At 44.2% G+C, this 19,958-nt stretch overlaps 1 long non-coding RNA gene across 1 annotated transcript; it reads right to left on the bottom strand.

Moving 5' to 3' along the window:
* Window positions 1-7,188: 7,188 nt before the first annotated feature.
* LOC103880935 lies at window positions 7,189-19,954 on the bottom strand. Its single transcript, XR_004180800.1, has 4 exons — window positions 19,433-19,954; window positions 18,759-18,915; window positions 18,009-18,217; window positions 7,189-7,785 (listed from the first exon to the last, which is right to left on the bottom strand). It is a non-coding gene; the product is annotated as an uncharacterized LOC103880935 (long non-coding RNA).
* Window positions 19,955-19,958: the final 4 nt, after the last annotated feature.

Genomic DNA, 19,958 nt, shown 5'->3' with positions numbered 1-19,958 from the left:
TGGATAGTGGATGAACAGAGAAGAGTCTCCACCTGGGACAGGAATAGAAGGAAATTGTCCAGCGCTCTCGTCTCGGTGCGGTTGAACACAGTGCAGGGGCTAGGTGATGGATACCTATCATCTGCAAGGGTTTCCCGCAAGATGAGGGTGAATCTCCCGGGAAGGGAAGCCCAGAAGTCACTGGCCAGGTGCTTTTCTGCCTGTCTGGGAAAGCCAGAGTTGATTGTATTTAAAAGGCATTCTAATCAAGTTATCTCAGGTGGGATTTGACCAATTGTAAGCAAAGGTTAGATTTTGAGTGTTAACAAAATAAGTGAAAACAGTGTCTTGGATCAAAAAGCAGGTGGCAGAGAGGAAAGGAGTTGATTCTGGATTCAGATTCTAGGAGCTCTGAGCTGCATTCAGCTGCGCAAGACTCCAGAACACCCAAATTTTGAAGTGCATTCGCAAAGAGGAAATACTTAATTTCATTGACGAAACTTCCTGTTTGGGCTGATTATCCCATGTCCTGTTGAGCTGTATATTCTCTGGTAAGTCTTGGAGAACAACAACATTTACGAAATCCCAGAGTTCTAGAGTCTAGGGTCAAATGGTATTACATACTCGGGTGGCTGAGGCGGGAAAATCCCTTGAACCCAGGAGGCAGAGGCTGTAGTAAGATGAGATCTCACTACTGTACTCCAGCCTGGGCAACAGAGCCAGACTCTGTCTTAAGAAAAAAAAAAAAAAGTTTATTTTATGACCCAAGAGACAATCTGCCTGGCGAGTCTTCCAGGTGTGCTTGAAAAAAGACATATTCGGATGTTGGTGGTGCTGTGATATTTGCATCCATAGTATTTCTGAGTCATCCTGAATAATGGCTGAGAACTGGGTGATGATCTACCACTAGTTCATTTCTCCAGTCCTTAGTAACTATGAAGATTTCTGCATGAGCACCTTAGGTTGGGCCCAGGAATTTCTGCTCAATTTAATGTGTTCTCTTGCTTACACTTGCTATTCTCAGTGGTTTTTCCCAAGTTCACTGGGTCCCTGGGGACTTCCTCTGATCCTCTAGCTAGAAGGTAAGTCTTTGGTGTCCTCACATTGCTGTGCATTTCCCTTTCAGGAGTCAGGCTAGGCGGCCAAGTGTTGGGAGGATAAACAGAGAAACGTAATATGGATTTCTTTCACACTTGTTTTTCCTCCAGCTTCTCTCAAGACTTTTTTCTCTTTGATTTTCTGCAGTTTGAATATGATATACATAGATGTATACTTCTTAGTATTTATCCTGTTTCCTGTTCCATGAGCTTCCTGAATCTGCAGTTTCATGTCTGTCATTAATTGGGGCAATTCTCAGCCATTACCACTTCAAATATTTCCTTTGTTTCTTTCTCACCTTCTGAGCATGGTATTTCAGTTATGCACAGTGGTGCCTTTTGTAACTGTCTCACACTTCTTGAACATTCTGTTCTGTTTTTTCCTTCCTTTTTTCTCTCTTTGCATTTCAGGTCTGGATTTTCGATTGACATTTCTTCAGGCTTGGTGCTTGTTACCTCAGCCATGTCCTGCCTATTCGTGAATTAATCAAAGACATCCTTCATTTCTGTTACAGTGGGGGTTGTTTTATTTTTCCTAATAAATTATTTTTATCATGATACAACACATATCACATAAACCTTCCTAACCATGGGAAGTGCACAGTTCAGGGGTCTTAATACATTCATACCCTTATTCAACCATCGCCATGTCTCATCTGAAGAACTCTTTTCCTCTGACAAAAATGAAACACTATACCCGTTAAAAATAACTCCCCATTTTTCCTGCCTCTCATCTGGTAACTAGCTTTCTATTTCCTGTCTCTATGAATTTGACCACTCTATGTACCGTGTGTAAATGATATCCTATGGTATTGTCTTTTCATGCCTGACTTATTTCACTTAGCATAATGTCCTCAGGTTCAGTCACGCTGTACCTTATGCCAGAATTTCCTTCCTTTTGAATGCTGAATAATTTTCCATTGCATGTATATTGCATTTTCTGAATCCAATTATGTGTCAAGGGACACTTAGGCTGCTTTCACAGTTTAGCTATGGTGAACATTGCTGCTATATGTATATGGATCTACAACCATCTGTTTGAGACTCTGCTTTTAATTATTCCGGGTATACACTTATAAGGGGAATCGCTAGATGATATGGTAACTCTATTTGGAATTTTGTGAGGAATCACATACTGCTACCCACAGCAATTTTGTAACATTTTACATTCCAACCAACACAGAGATTCCAATAACACCACATCCTTGCCAACTTGTTATTTCCTGGTTCCTTGTTGCTTTATTTGTTTTAACAGTAGCCATCCTAGTGAGTGGGAGGAGGTGGCTCATTGTGCCTTTGATTCCTATTTCCCTAATGATTAGTGGTGTTGGGTATCTTTTCTGGTACCCATCAGTCACTTGCATATATTTTTAGGAGAAATGTCTATTCAAATATTTTACCCATTTTTGATTTTGTTGTTGTTGTTGTTGTTTTGTCGTGTTTCAGGAGTTCTCTATACATCCTGGGTATATATCCTTTATCAGATATATGATTTACAGATATTTTCTCACAGTCTTTGACTTGCATTTTGACTCTGTTCATAGTGCTTTTTGATGCACAAAAGTTCTTAATTTTCATGAAATCTAATTTGTCTGTTTTCTTTTATTGCCTATTTACAGTGTTTTAGATTTTTAGTGTTTTCTTGTGATTCTTCTTAAAGAGTTTCCATCTCCCTACTTATATTACCCACCTGTTCTTGCATGTTGTTCACTTTTTCCGTTAGAGCCCTTAGCCTATTCATCATAGTGGTATGAATTCTCAATCCAGCAATTCCAACATCTCTGCCATACCTGCGTCTGTACCTGATATTTACTCTTCAACCTGTGATTTCTTTTCCCCCTTCACTATGCCTTGTAACATTTTTTGATGAAAGCCAGTAGTAATGTCCTGGGTAAATGGAATGGAAGAGAAAGGGCCTTTCAGGTGAGAGTTTATTTTTATCTGACTATGCAGTAGACTGTTTACTGTTTGCTGGAGCTATAGGTGTCAGAGGTTAAACTTTACTCAGGTGTCCTTGTTTTGTTCTTACCTCCTGTCTTGGATTTCCCTAGATACTTTTTCTTCTTCTATTTTGTTTGTTTCTTTTAGACACAGTGTCGCTCTGTGTTGCCTCGGCTGGTCTCAAACTCCTGGCCTCAAGTCACCCTCCCGCCTTGTCAACCAAAAATGCTGTGATTACAGGTGGGAGCCATTGTGCCTGGCATGGGACTCTTCTTAAATGAAGTTTGCGATGTGCACTTGTTTCAGTACTGTTCCCCTGCTATTACACAGAAGCCTACTGACATCGTGGAAAGGTATGGGGGAGAGGAAGCGTTCTACACACCTATGAGTAGGCTTGACTTTTCATTGGCCTCTGCCACTGTGCCATGACCTGCACAAGTGCTTTTCATTTCTTACCCCCCAACTCTCCCCATACTTTTTGGTTGAAATTTCTTGTCAGAGAGCAGGAATCATCTATTCAAGGGTTTTAGATGCCTGCCCGGCTGTGGTTGATGCTGCCACCACAGGTTACAGATTCAGGATTGGGGCTGGTGTAGAGGCAGGTTTTTTCCCCTCATTACCCATGTCCTCTACGGGCCTGCCTTCCTAGCTCTTGGATGGTACAGAGAGACCTTCATACATACAGATTTTCCTATCCTTGTGTAATTCTCAAATTTAGGCTGCCTTTGAGTCCATGCTTGGAGACACAACAGGGAAAAATAGCACAGGCATTTCTCCACCATACTGACCTTACTACAACTTCTGGTTTCTTTGCCCAGTGCTCCTTTTCTGAACCATGCACCCTTCTGGACAAGGCGTCTTTACAGGAAATTATCAGTAGGACCTGACACAGCAGGGAGAAACTGAGCTGCATATTGATGTCACTTATGCCGTTAGGGGTCCTGGACTGAACCAGTTAACACAAACCCCACTAACCACAGAGGTGCATCTTAGACAGCCATGTAGTTTCCCTCTTAAATTTCAGTATTAACATTTTCTTTATATTTGGCCAATTCAATCAATTGGGGCATCAATTCAGGCAGGACACAGCTCTGGACTATTGTGACCTGACCTGAAAGTCATCCAGGGCTGAGGCCCTGTCACAAAGGCAGGGCACACATGGGACTTACAATCCCAAGGGCACATGTGGTCCCCCTGCAAACACACACTGTACCATAATTTGGACACCCCAAGATGGCCGAACTCAGTCAGGAAGCACAGAATATCGAGGCCTCACTGTGACATCCCACCATGGCACCTCCTGCCAGCTACAAGGGTATCCAGTACACAGGATACATAATCCAGTTCAGCCCCTGGTTTTGCTTGCAGATAATTTGGCTTTTCCATGACTGGTAGGGAGGGCATCTGGAGGTACTCCGCGGGCAACATAGAGGAGCCGGGGCCTCTCCCTCTGTCCCCTAGTCAGCAAGGTCAGATGTTGTCATGGGTGCAGCCGTGAGTTTGGAGTCACAGAAATTGCAACTGCTTGCAAAGGCAGCATGGCGAGTTTTCCTTCAGCAAGAGAAGAAAGCTTCCGGGAACAGTTCTGCAACACCAAGATCACAATGCCCTCCTCACACCTCCCCAGATGTTGTGTTTTTCCTCCATCCTTACTAAGTCAGCATGGCCCACTCAATAATAAAAGCTTTACATTGCTTCAATCATCCCCTACCCTGCCCGAGGCCTTCTCACCTGGCAGGGCTATGTGGCATGGGGACAAAAACATTTTCACAGAAGAACACTGTCATAAAACAAGATGTGAATAGAAAGACTCGTCATGTTTAGGAAGCAGCCAGGAAAAAGTCCTGTGTTTCCAGAAGATTCCAAAATGAGTTTGCATAACCCTTTTCATCCTGCTCATTTATGCAGTAAACAGTGTAGAACAATAACGATAAAAAGAAAAAAAAAATCCATCACTTCCTGGGCTCAGCTGCATTTGATAAACCTACTGCCTGGCGTGTGGACCAGGAGGAAGGAGAGGAAGCAGAGTTAGGCTGTCTGTCCACTACCTAAAATTGCAACTGACGTGGGTCCTGGGACACAAGTGACTGGCAGTGGACATGCTAGAGAGAAGATCTCAGACTGATCTGTCACGAGTGGGTGGAGAAATCACAGTGGGTGGGGGGTGCCATCCCACAACATGCAGCTTTCAGCAGACATCTCACCAGTTAGAAGTGCAACCTGTCTGCATCAGAAATACAGTGCCCATGAGCAGCTTCACTCCAGTTGGCCCCACCGGAGAACAGGCCCTTCATCATGGGCATCTGCAAGAGATGTGCGAGGTCCAGGGCTGCATCTGTGTTGTGTGGTGACAGTTTTGAACCTCACTAACAGGTGTTTAGAGCCTACCAGGGTTCCAGAGTCAAAGATGCCTTTGTTGCGGTGAGCTATGCCTGCTTTCTGCTTGGCACAGCCTGTGGTGAGTCTGAAACAGCCCAGAGCAGATCCTTTGGTTTTAGCTTAGAGTCAAGGCCAGCCTATTGAGATTTGTGAATTTGCAATTCCAAAACAGTCGGTAGTGGGGGGAAGGGATTCTGTAGCAGCAGGATAGCCAGCATGCTGCAAGGCCAGACAACAGTGAGGCAGGGAGACACCTGCATGGTATGCTTTCCTATGGCCTTTAGGCCTTGCCAGTCTTACAGTCCAAACGTGCACCTCAAATCATGCACCTTAGCTCCAACAGTCATCGGCTTATACGTGGCTGACGTCCCAGTTCAGAAGAGCTCATTTCACACTGTTTGGGACTGGGGGTTGATCAAGGAAAATGATAGGATCACCAGAGGCAATACCACACAGGCAGCTTTATTGGGTGGTGCTTGGACAGGGAATGCAGGGAGGGGACAGACTGTCCAGAGTCTGTGTTTCCAGGGTCACCATCAGAACGGGAGGAAGGCAGGAGAACTGATGGTGCAGATGGGAATTGGAGAAGGACCTTATGGGTATAGGTGATATCAGCAGCTGGGCAAAGTGGCTTGGGAGTCTCGTAACCATAAGATTCTATCTTATCTATGGTTAGCAGATGTTAGGTGAGGACTGGCAGGGTATGGAAGCCAGCAAGGCTCTGAATGCCTAACGATCTGCTTGGCAGTGCCACGTTTCAAATAATCAAATGTGTGAAAAATTCAGTTTTGTGCTGATGGGTTTCTGAGCCAACAGGTCTCAGTCTTGTGAAGGAAAACATAGAGAAACATGAGCAATGCTGCACGACAGCTGAGATGCTGCTGCAAGGCCCTTTGCCAGCCACATCCCACGTCTAAACAATAAGCAAGGCCTTCCTCCAGCCTAGGGGCTACACACACAGGTCATCTTTGGTTCATTTCTAGAACACAAGCTGAAAGCTGTTTTTAAAGTCTCTGAAGATGCATCTCCACCTGGAGACCGTCTCTCTTTTTCCATGTGGACTTCCTTCCTCCAGGGATCCCAGGAGGCAAGAATTATCACCTCCAGAAACGCTTTCTGTTACCCATACTTGAAAAACTTAACGCAAACACACACGCAGAGTTAGAGAGAAAAAGCGTGAAAGCAAATCCAAGCACTAGATATAGATTGATTGTGAATAATGTTAATACTATAATTCCTCACAGACAATGTTTCCTACAAAAGGCTTTTAAGATTCTGTAGAAAAGAAAACCAGTGGAAATCACAAGCATCCAAGTATCCCTGTCTAGAGCAAGGGAGGAAAGCTCAGTGTTAAGCAAAGCCAGCACTGTCTCCTTTAGAAAGGCTGATTAACTGACGGGCCTGTGTGAAACACCATTCGGGGAGGCCACTGCTGTGGACTAGCCTCCTGCCCTAAGCCCCAGCTGATCACACCCGACCAGAATGGGGTCACTTGTGCTGAGTGCCACATAATCATCCTGAACTTTGCAATGGGCCAATTAAAAAGAAAAGAAAAGAAAAGAAAAAACAAAACTTAGAATCTTCCAATTAACCTGAGCCAGCGAAATAAGGAAGACCCTTCTGCTCTAATCTTAGAAGGAAAGGAACTTTGAAATGCTGAATCTGTTTTCTTTTTCTTTCCTTTTCTTTCTTTCTTTTTTTCTTTCTTTCTTTCTTTCTTTTTTTTTTTTTTTTTTCGGTTTCTGCTTTCTTTAACACTGTTCTGCCTACAAAGCCAACCTCGTCTGCTTGGTTCATTGTAACACTCATTTTATTTTACAGAATGTAGTGTTGCTCAATTCTAGCATCGCCAATAAAAGCCAGTTTGATCTTTAAATCATATTTGCTGTTATTATTTTCTTGGCAGATTCTGGTGGTTTTGGGGGACCCAAAAGACACAGCTGATGTCCCTGGAGACCCCTTGACAAATGCAGGGGAGATGCCGCTGACAGCTTCGGAGGCCCCTCTTACCCTCACAGAGGCACAAGGGTTGTCAGTTCCTCTCGGGTCACATTTTTGCATTGATTCCCCTGATCCTTTTGGCTCTTGATTCCAGGATTCATTTGTCCTGTGAGAGAGAACATGACCTGGGGGTTTGTGGGGGCTGACAAGTCACTGACAAGACGTGTAGTTTTAAAGGTAACTGATGGAGGGAGCAGATGATCACAGGCAGTGTGTGACTCTGGTTTTTGGAAATTTGCAGGGATCTGGGTTCTCCAGTTTCTTTTGCTTGTATGCTTCGGTAGGAGAGATTCACTGGTTACGTTAGTCAAGAGAAGCTCAGAGTCATAGCCAGGACTGACTGGTGGCTCCAGTTTGGGCACTCAGGAGCGATTGGAGCACTCGCCACCTAAAAATAAGATATCTGTATTAGGATCAGCTGGTCATGAAACAAGTTAAATACCATGTCACCGCCAGCCTCAAGACAGCATCCATGCAGCAACAGGGAGGACTCTGTGCAGCTGCTGACACTTTCTGTTGTATGTGGATGAATAAGACAAACAGGCTGGTTAGTTAGAATGGGTAGATTCCTCATCTGGCTCATTCTTTGGTCTGTTCAATTTCAGTTGGTTTAGCTCATGGGAAGCCTGCCTAAGGGGCTGTTTTCAGAGCCCCCAGCCAACCTGAGATTCTAGTACCAGAGTATCTGGAAAGGCTGACCTAACTGGAAATGGAGGGGAGCTGATGGCAAGTTTTTCCAGCACGCCTTCCATAGCGTAATTCTTGTGCCTGGCAGACAGCCTAATATCCAGTTGTCCAACCGACCGGTGATCACGTGGCCCCTCATATGGGAAACTTGTTTACTCTGGCAGATGTCCTTGTGCTTCTTGTCTGATCTGTGTCCAGCTTATGCCTGCCTGTGACCACCATTCGGGCGCTTGGAGTTTGAAATTCTCTCCATCCCCCAGCATCCCAGATAAAGTCTGACCTTGGTTGCCATTTGATGTTCAGGTGAAAGGCACAACTTCAAATCACCTCCACAACACAAAATAAATTCAAAGACTTGTTACTTACTGATCCTGGGAAGAGAGAGTTCAAAGAGTTGGGAGGACAGTTCTCCATTCCCTGATCATGTGAGGCAGGAACGAAGAGCCAAATAATCAGGCAGGTAGAGAGAGAGAGAGGAGAGAGAGAGAGAGAACATATAAATATACAGGAATAGGGAATGGGTCAGGTAGGTTCACAGTCAAAAGTCTGAATGGTCCTTTCAAAGAAAAGGATTTTGAAGGAAAAGCGGGGAGAGATGCCTCTAAAGTTTTAACTCTGCCCACAGGCTTGAGCCAGTTGAGTGTACTGTTCTACTTCAACTTCCTAGGCAGCAACCTCCGCTCTGCCATTCCCATTACAAGGGCATACTCCAAACTATGGGTATTATCCTCCTGACAGTCATAAGAGTAGTCTCCCTGGTTCACTGCATCCTCTCAAAAAGGCTTATTAATCTCCATGCAGCCATCTGCTGAATGCTATATGGTCTGTCTGCAGCTGGAATGATGAAAGCTCCAAGAAACACATGGTAACAAGGACACTGTAACATATGAATGGCATGTTAACTCCATAAACCCAAAACTGATGGTGACTAACTGTAGCATTCATGTCCTACGATTTGGTCATGACCCAAAGGAAAGGAGACTGTGAAACAAAATTAATGGGAGGTCATTGTGCCAGGCTAGCTTCCTGAACTAGGCCCCGGAAGATCATAAAACCAGAATGGGGTCACTCATGCTAAGTGTCATGAAATGAAACTGAACTTTCACGGGGGCCAGTTAAAAAATTTCAGAAGATGCCAATCAATATGACTCAGCATAATCAAGAGATGCGCTCTGCTTGAACCCTAAATGGAAAGGAACTTGGAAATGAGCAATCTGCTCTTTGCTTGCTGTTTCTGCTTTCTTCAGCACTTTTCTGTGTAGAAAGGCAAACTCCTCTGCACAGATCATTAGAATACCCATTCTAAATGAGTGAGGTTGCAGGTCCGAGGGTCTGACCTTGTGGGCCTATTTCTGGTCCTCTGCTTCCTCACTGTGGAACCAGGGTCATGGCTCAATCCCACCATTGCAAAGGTTAGCTCATTACAGAGATGGGCTCATTCCTACCAACCACCCAAGGGAGGCTTGCACACAGAAAATGACACAGACCAGCAGAGCACTTAGCACAGCAGCTGCCTGGCACCCAGTAAACCCTGAACCAAGCAGGGTGAAGGGCACCTGGTGTGGCAGATGCCTGAGTGTGTGAAAAAGAGGAGTGCAGTGGCTGACAAAGAAGAAAGGAAGGCCTGAGACATCTGAGGAGTTGATGTCCATGCAATCAACAAGTTCTGAGCCATGATTCAGCATATACTCATGTCCTGGGGACATAATTCCTCTTCTGGCTGCTTTCTGGAAGGTAATACAGAAAAGAAAATGGGAACGATCATAGGTTCAAGAGAGATTTGCAGCTACTAAATAGGTAACTGCAGGCTGTTTCAAACCGTGAAAACAACTGTGTGGGCAAGACTGTGTTTCAAATAGCCATGTAGAGGGCTGCCCTGCATGTCTAAGCTGTGGCAGAAGAATTTGCAATGTGGCTTCAGCCCTCCTTAGAAACATGCACCTGAAAGGTTGAGGACAAGCAAAGTGGGGGCATCCACAGTGTCCAGGCGGAGGACTCTCCTCTCAGAGCTCTGAGTTGTGGGGATGGATACAGGCAGGGTGAGCCTGGAGAATGTCTTGGAAGACTCCCCCAGGGCCGACTCCCACAGACACATGTATTGATCCTGGGTCTGGTTCAATAGCCCTGGCTGTCGTCCCAGGCAGGACTAGAACAAGTTCCACCATGCCTGCACAGGTCTGAGATGTGAGATGATTTACCCGTGATGGCAGATTTTCAGGAGAAAAAGAAAATAAATGCATTAACCAATGTGCATGTGGATCATAAGACATATATAGGTTTAGAAATGTTAAAATACGGGGGGAAGTTAAAACTTAGACACACAGTAAACAAAGCTACTTCCTATTCACCACATCATTTGGGCCAGGCATTTTACATGCGGGTGACCTCAGGTATAAACTCACAACAATGCTCTTACTTTGTACTATTACATGTCCATTTTACAAATGAAGAATCGAGGCACACAGAAGGCACATGATTGACTCAGCTTATAACCAGCAGCAGTCACATTTCACAGAGCCCTGCCCTCGCCCTGGCCTCGCTGTGTTCCCCATGACCAGGGGAGGGCTGCTCTCATCAACAGTTACCCAATGCCCGATGCCCCATGCCACATGGCTGAGACCTGCAAGGAAGCCAGTGAGAGACTGTCACTGGATCTGGCCCACCTGGCCTCTCCTCAACCCCATTAGGACACCACCCTTTCTGAAATTCAGATGAGGGCTCTGCTGGAGACGTTGGGTTTAGAACAGAGTGAGTGATGGAGAAGCTTCCACTTGTACACGGATGATGCAGGTCCCTTCCGCCCTCCAGAGGCTGCACTCCTGTCCCGGCGTGGGGCCTGCACCCCCATAAACTTGCCCTGACTCCTCCCCATCTCTCCCTGCTGACTGGGTGGCCCAATGATCTCCTGTGGACCAACTCCAATAGGTCAAAAAGGAAAATATATGAACAAATATTACTAAGGTTAGTAATTGTGTGCAGCCTTCTTCATAACTGCAGTCATATGAAATACTGTGACCAGAAGCTAAGTCATCCTAAGACATCTATGAAAAACCTTGACAGATCACACTGCATATAGTTTCACCCAAGGAGCCAAGATCATGAGAAATTTTTTCTTTCACAAATGAAGATTTAAAAAAGGACATCTCTTCATTTATTGAGCAAGTGTCAATGTTTATACATGCGTGCACAGTGCTTGCACACAGAGTTAACAATGGGATAATGTACGTTTGTGGAGTCAAATCTGAAAAATGCATAAAACAAATTAGAACTCTCTCAAAGTCTCCACACAATTTATACCTCCAGTATTGGAAATAATGCAAAGAAAGGAATAGCATAGTGAGTGGTTAAAAATAATGCTGACACTTCAACATCATGAAAATACACAAACAGGAAAAAGAAGCTAGAAAATTCTGAGAAAAGAGGCACTACAGGTGAAGATATAGGCAATTGCATGGAGATAGTCCTTAAGAGCTGGCTGAATTTCACAGTTGCTAACTATATGTTGAAGTTTTGCGTCACATGTGCCTGCTGTTTTTTCTTTTAGAACATGTGTATCCTCAAAGGATATCTCACATTCATTTTCTATTTGGCACTGATCTTTTAGAAATTCTATGATACACGAAATGAGCATTCCTTATTAACCCTCCCTATTTTCTGCTTAGGGGTATTGATCATTTCGAAATTAGATGTCAGAGATATTGACATTATGGGCTTTCAGCATTTGGCATTATGGCCTACGGAGTCGGGTCTTTTGGGATTCTGATCCAAACCCACTAGGTTTATGCACTGCTTTTGTTCGTGTCTCTTAATCCTCTCTCCCTCTGCTTAATGAGTGCACAGATCATAAATGTAGAGCTCTTTAATTTTCACCCATGAACATCCTTGGAGAGCCCATCACTCACCACACAAAAAACATCTGCCATGAGAATTTCCCCTCATTTCCCTCCCAGTCTCTGTCTCCCAAGGTAGCCACTATCCTGACTTCAGTGCCGTAGAGTAGTATTGCCTCTTTTGATCTCCACCTAAATGGAATTATGGAACTGATATTCTCTGCATTGGCTACTTTTTAGGTTCGTGGTCTTCTTCCACGTTATGGATGTAGCCATAGCTTTTTCACGCTCAGGGCTGTATAGTATTCCTTTGTATGAGCTCCAACGTATTTCCCCATGCTCATGGTGATGAACATGGGGGTTGTTTCTAGCACGCTCCTAAGGGTGTTCTTATACACATCTTCTGTTGAATGAATGTGTGCCTTTCCACTAGTACATACCTCTGAGAGGACATTCTGAGGGGCTTAAAGTGTATGGGTGTTCAGCATTAGTTCATACATTTGGGTCTCTTTTAGTCTCTAGCAGACCTATGGCCCACAATGCCCTCCGGCATCCCACCGTCCTTTTCCATTGTATTGACTTGTTGCAGCTGACTGATCAGTGGACCTACAGCATGTCTCCCCACTACTCATTTGTCTGTCTGCTGCCTCATTGTGTCATTTAACTCTTGCTCCTTTCCATGGATTCTGATTATCGGGCTTTAGGTCCATATCTAGATTTGAGGTAGGTCTCACTCTTTTCTGATGAAAATACTTCATTGTTGGTTTCCTGTCTCCTACTGCATCCTAGCATGAGGCACATGATTTCTGGTTGTTTCACTCTTGAGCTTATTGACACTGACAGGTGGGTTCAGGTGATGACAGTCTCATTCCTCTCTTGTAGGATGCCTCATTGACCTTGAACCAAAGCGTTTCATTCATCCTACAGCAAGTGTCTCACTGGGAGTTGCAGATATTGGGTTTGGTTTGGTTTTGGTTTTTTTCTGAAACATAGCCTTTACCATCCTCAGCTGCAATGTTTCAGTGAGGAAGACCTCTCCCTCAACTACCGTAACTATTGTGAATTTTTGAAATACAAAGGAAGGGCAGAAAAAAGCTTAATGATTTCCAGTGGATTGCCGATAGTCACCAAGTAAGGAGTGGTTGCACTTCTTCCTTTTTTTTTTTTTTTTTTTTTTTGAGATGGAGTCTTGCTCTGTCCCCCAGGATGGAGTGCAACGGCACAATCTTGGCTCACTGCAACTTCTGCCTCCTGGGTTCAAGCAATTCTCCTGCCTCAGCCTCTCAAGTAGCTGGGATTTCAGGCACCCACCACCACACCCGGCTAATTTTTGTATTTTCAGTAGTAGTGGGGTTTCACCATGTTGGGCAGGCTTCTCTCAAACTCCTGACCTCAGGCAATTCACGTGCCTCTGCCTCCAAAAGTGCTGGGAATGCAGGCATGAGCGACCGTGCCTGGCTCGTACTTCTAATGACATCCAAGTGTCATTTTAAAATAAACTTTTAGATTTCAGAACAGTGTTAGATTTACAGAATTATTGCAAACATGATACAGAGAATTTCCATACACTTCACGTTTAGTTTCCCTATTATTAACATCTTACATTAGCATCTATATTTGTCCCCATTAATGAATCAATACTGATACATTGTTATTAAGTCCATACTTTATTCAAGTATCCTCAGTTATACCGAATGTTCTTGTGCTGTTTCAAGATCCCATCGATGATACTTCATGACATTTGGTAATCCTGTGTCCTTCATCTTGTCTTCGTAGTGAGAGTTTCTGAGGTTTTTCTTGTTTCTGATGACCTTAACAGCATTGAGGAGTATTGATTAGGTCTTCTGCATAAAGTCCATCCAGTGGGATTTGTCTTATCTCTTTTCTCATGATTAGCATTGGAGGTATGAGCTCTCAGAGGAAGATCTCAGATGTAAAACCCCATTCTCATTACATTATGTCAAAGGAAATTACCAGAAATATGACTTCTCATGATTGATGTTAGCTTTGGTATGCACTTCTTCTGTAAAGCGACACTAATCAAGAAAATATGGGTATTGGTGGAGGAATAGACACACATCGATGGAACAAAATAAAACCCCAAAATAGACCCACACAAATATTGTCAACTGATTTTTGACAAAAGTGCACAGGCTGTCATATCAATAAATTGTAGTTTTTTCAACAAATGGCACCTGACAAAATGAATGCCAATACACAATGAAATGAACCTAAGGAGAACCTCACACCTTTCACAAAGAAGTAACTCAAAATAGGTCATAAACCCAAATATAAAATACACGATTTTAAAACTTCTGGAAGAAGACACAATGGAACATGCACATGACCTTGATGTTGGAGATGGGTGTTTAGATACAACATCACAAACGTGGCCCATAGAACACAAAACGGAAAAGGTGCACTTTCTGGAAAAAAAAAATTGCTCTGCAAAAGACACTATTAAGAAAAAGAAAAGGCAAGCTACAGACTATGAGAAAATATTTGCAAGGCATACATCTGACAGAAGACTCATATCTAAAATCTTTACAGAAAGCTTAAAATTAAACAATAACAAGTGTCTAAAATCTACAGAGAATGCTTAAAAGGAAGTAATTTAAAAAATAGCTGAGGGGACTGTACCCTGCAGAGCCAAATGGGCAGAGATGCCCAAGGTCTTGGGAGCCCACCTCTTGCATCAGTGTGGTCTGATTGCTAGACATAACGTCAATGGAGATTATTTTTGAAGCTTTAAGATTTAATGACTGCCCTGTTGGGTTTCAAACTTGCCTGTAGCCCTTTTGTTTTGGCCAATTTCTCCCATTTGGAACGGGAGCATTTACTCAATGCCTATACCTTCATTGTATCTTGAAAGGAACTAACTTGTTTGTTGTCGTACAGGCTCATAGGCAGAAGTGACTTGCCTTGTCTCAGATGAGACTTTCGACTTGGACTTTTGAGTTAATGCTGGAATGAGGTAAGACTCTGGGGGACTGTTGTGAAGGCTTGGTTGTGTAAGAACATGTAAGAAAAGACATGAGATTTGGGAGGGGCCAGGGGTGGAATGATATGGTTTGGCTCCATGTCCCCACTCAAATCCCATGTCAAATTATAGTTCTCAGTGTTGGAGGAGAGGCCTGGTGGGAGGTGAGTGGATCATGATGGGGCAGGGGGAACTTCCTCCTTGCTGTTCTCAAGGAGTTGATTGAGTTCTCACAAGATGTGGTTGTTTAAAAGTGTGAAACTATCCCCTCTTTGCTATCTCTCTCTCTCTCCTACTCCAACTGAAGCTGTGCCTGCTTCCCTAACCCTAACCCTAACCCTTCCACCTTTCATCATGATTGTAAGTTTCTTGAGGTCTCCACAACCATACTCCCTGTACAGCCTGCAGAATTGTGACTCAACTAAGCCTCTTTTCTTGGTAAATTACACAGTCTCGGGTAGTTCTTTATAGCAATGTGACAACAGAATAATTATCTATCTATCTATCTATCTATTTATCTATCTATCTATCCCCACAGACCAACTAATTATATAGATGAAGGTTGGTGGGAAGTAGCTTTCTCACTGTTGAGGTAGATACTTACAGATAAACAAAGGAAGGAGACTAAAAGCTCCTTGTGGTATTAGAGTAGTGTCGTGGACATCAGGAAATACTCATGTTCAACTTCATAAACATACAGAGGGTGCATACATAAACACTAATAAGCAGGTAAATAAACACTCATATATTTCTTTGTTCTGTAAATGAGAGAGCAAGAAGCAACATCTCCCAAGGAATGATGAGCATTCCTAGCACGAACATCTAGGATTCTAATACTTTTTCTCAATACAAGGAAGCAGAAATACTTGGAAAATGGATTCTTCTGTGACTGGAACAGAAGATATAAAAATGATAATCATTGTAATTACTCAATGAAAATGCAAAGATGAAGAGCAGTACGATTTCTCTACACACCTAATACAATGAATAACATTCAAAGACCTGAAAATACCAGACTCTGGAGAGGATGTGGAAGTCTCATTCATTGCTGGGAAAGAAGAAAACTGTTACATTGCACGGCAGGACCTTTTGATTGTTTCTTACATAGGGAAACATAAAATTACCATTAGACTCAGCAATCCTACTCCTAGATTTCGTTTAAATTGAAAATGTAGGTTCCCATAGACAAAACTGTGTGCACAAACATATATAACAGCTTATTCAAAATCAACAACCAAGACTTCCTTCAAGGGGTGAAGGGATAAAAGAAGTGGTACATCCATCACCTGAAAGTTTATTCAAAGCTCAAGTCACCCTCAAATGTTCTGGAACAGACACTTTTGGAGGCCAATTCTAACAAATAGTCAGGGAAAATTATCATCAACTTATCTCAACTCTTCCAAAGCAGCCAAAAAGATGAGCAATTATCCACTTCATTCTTCTGGGCTAGGACTCCTGGATTCAAAAAACAGATAAAGATGCATCCTCAGCTCACATGAAAAGAACACGTGAGTGAATTGTTCACTGATAACATAGCAAATGTCCTAAATATGTAATCGCATATTCAAGAGAACAGTGGACTAAATGCATAAGCAACCTGTATGTCAGGAATAAAAATATTATTTCACGTTAGAAAAAGTTGCAATTGTAATTCCCTACATACAAGATAGAGAAAAAGTTCCGTCGTGTAAACGGGTACAGAAAAGACTTTGAACGAAATTCTATGTGATTTCAAATTAACAACTTTCAGCAAACTAACATGAAAAGGAACTTCCATTTCATAAAATCGGCAGGAAGCATACTTAAATCTCAAAAGTTAGAAGCATTCTCATTCACAGCAGGGACAATCATCGACACAGACTATCACCTTGGCCTTCCATAGGTACAGAGGATACGAAAATAAAAACGAACCAAAATTATGGACATGAAAAATATACATGAGGTATAAAGATTGAAAACAAATAGTATTTTGACAATATAATTATCAAGAGAATTCAGGGGAACAGACACACGAAGTGTTCAAATGAATAAGAGACTTCAGAAAACATCATATAAAGGATGACAACAGCAAAACAAGAGGACTGTCACACAAAAACAACTTAGTGTCTAAAATAGAAAATATACCATTTGCAAGAGCATTGAAATCCAAAATATAAATTAAAAGAAGCCTAACCAAAATGACCTTTATGGAGGCAACCATACGGGTTTACTGGTAGATTCAGGGAAAAAAATCCAAAATTAATGGAGTAACATGCCACATTCATTGATGGAGAACAGAATATGGTAAAGATGTAAATCCTGCTTAAGTTATATACAAAGTGCCTTTCTCGTAGCTGCCTAAGTGAAAGTCAAGCTCAGGCTGTTGTGCCCTGCTCCCAAAATCAATCGTGGAAAAATATAGAAAGATAAGAGAAAAAAAAATTTGAAGAAAACAGAGAAAACTCCGGGGATGATTGAAGACAGTGTTGAACTGGTATTCATGTTTGGGGTGGGGGAAGGCAAAGGGATATTGAGGAGGTGTGTAGTCTGTATAGACAGCATATTATGGGATGGGTAGAAGGAAAGATATTAAAATCTACCCGACATCCCCACATCATCGCACAATCTGAGGCAGCACCTCAAAACATGATGCCAGTGGCCCTAGGATAATACCAGGACATCAGGAAATTTGAACTGAGTGAGAATTTTTGACTCCAGAGTTTTGTCAATAACCACCTGGAACAAACCTAGTGGAAGAGGACAGGCCTTCCAAATATTATTTTCATGGAAAAAAAGAATGATCTAGAAGTAGAATAGTGTTTGTGAATCACACATACTATGAGGGGATAGTGTTTAATGAAATATGTATATGTGTGCGCGTGTGTGTGTATATATATATAGTCTACATATCTACATGTACCTATATCTAAAGATACATACATATAAATATACATATATGATATAAACATATACAAATGTATGTGTTTGTGTATATACACATAAATATAAACATAATCTACATACACCATATATAATGTACACATACAATTGCAAAGATTTAAAATCTATTTCTTACTATATGAATGAGGATTAAAATACGAAAATCACTAAATTGGACTATGAAATGATAGATACCTTCAAAACTCATGGCTTCCCCAAATCTCTTGCTGCCGTTCAGCCTCTTCAGTGTAAAAACAAAGCTTTCAGGACAAAAGCTTTGCAAAGTCTAGGTCTGGCTGGGGAGGAACCCCCGTGGGAAGGTGTGTGTCTTCTCCTAGAGGTCACTACAATCACAGTTACTGCAGCCCCCAGGGACCATCTGGCCTTAGACCCGCAGCCATTCTCTGCAAGGGGTGGAGCAGGGCAAATGCTCAGAGGTGACAGAAACAGAGCATCTCCCACCCATCACTTCATCAAAGAGCCAGGAGGAGGACCCTCCTGGGTAAAGACTAAGGGTTCTCTCACCCACATAGAGGGGCCACAGAATCCAGCTCAGCCCCTCCTGTCAGCCCTAGAAGACCCCGGCAGCCTTGCCCAAGGACTCCCTTCCTTCCACTGCCACCTCTGGGGACTCAGGTCAGAGCCTTGGTCGGATGGGAGCCAACACCATCGGCAGAAGATAGGGATCCAGGCTATGCGAGGAATCAAGGTCAGGACCCTGAGGGATGACTGAGGGCTCCCCAAACCCCACCTGCAGTCTCCCACTACCCCTACCCCCATCCTCCCCCACTACCACACCCCTCCCCCACCCCCACACCGCAGTCTCTCCCCCAGACCCTCACACCCCCACTACCCTCTCTGACCTCCACACCTCTTCCTACACCTACACCCCCAAATGTGTCCACTCCCCACCCGACCCCCGAAATCCCCTCTTCTGCCCCTCACCGTGACAGAATTCAGTCCCGCCCCTGCTGTCAACACAGGGAATCCCTTATCTTGGTGGCCGGATGTGATGCCAGTGACTTGCGCCTTGGGGATCACAGAGAAGTGAGGGTCTGGTTCTGATGGAGGCTTGAGATTGTTGGGGGGAAGCGGGCCCAGGCTGTGTGAGGAGGCAAGGTGAGAGACGCTGAGGGAGGACTGAGGATGCCCCCACCCCAGATAGAAGACCCCAAATAATCCAGCACCACCCCCATTGCCAGCCCTAAACCACCTGAGGGCGGACTTCTCAGGCTGGGCCACCTTTCACCACTCCTCCCCTTAAGCCCCAGGGGACTCTGGAGTCAGAGCTTGGTTTGACCAGGGCAGGGTTGGTTAGGAGAGGGCAGGGGCCAGGCTCTGCCAGGCCTCAAGGTCAGGATTCTGAGGGAGGGCTGAGGCCCCAGAGAGGGAAGCTCTGTCTTTGCCGTCAGCCCTGGGAAGCTCCGGGAATGGGGACCAGGCACATTGATGCCGTTGTCCACATCCTGGGCTGATGGAGGGAAGAGGCTTGGTATCATGAGCACCACCTCAGAGGAGTAGACGGAGGGCCCAGGTCCTGCCGGGAGAGCACGGAGGCCTTAAAGGACAATCACCACAGGACAGGGGGCCCACCCTGCCCCCATCTCAGGCTAAGGTACCTCCTCATTCCTCATGCCTCAGGAATCCGACGGATAGACTCAGGTCCGCAGAGGGGAGCTCTGACACAGCACTGCCAGGATCAAGGGGAGGAAAAAGAGGGAGGACCCAGGAGACCTTGGACTCCAGATCATTGGGGACCTCGGCCCTTGGAGATGCCACGCACGATGGCTGCATGTGGTACATCCCTGCCTATGCCTTGGAGATGACAAAGAGGAGAGGGCTTTGGTATGAGGAGTGGAGGCTCAGGTTAGCAGAGGGAGGAGTCTCAGGACCCTGAGGGAAGACTCAGCAGAGCTCCTTTCCCAGATGTAGGAAACCTGCCCTTCCTTCAGTCCTGGGGGGCCTCGGGCAGGACTGTGGGGAACAGACCTGGCCCCCACTTCCTGGTTAGGGATCCCAGGGAGATGGTGGCCTTGACCTACAAGACCCATCCAAAGTTCAGCAGGAGGGAAAGGGCCAGGCCCTGTCGGAAGTAAATCTGAATACCTATAGGACACCCAGACACAGGAGGCACTCCTGAAATAT

Source organism: Papio anubis, chromosome X (genome assembly GCF_008728515.1).
Source record: "Papio anubis isolate 15944 chromosome X, Panubis1.0, whole genome shotgun sequence".
Taxonomy (NCBI): Eukaryota; Metazoa; Chordata; class Mammalia; order Primates; family Cercopithecidae; genus Papio; species Papio anubis.
Note: the sequence above shows the minus strand (reverse complement) of the source record. Positions and strands in the feature narration are given on the sequence as shown.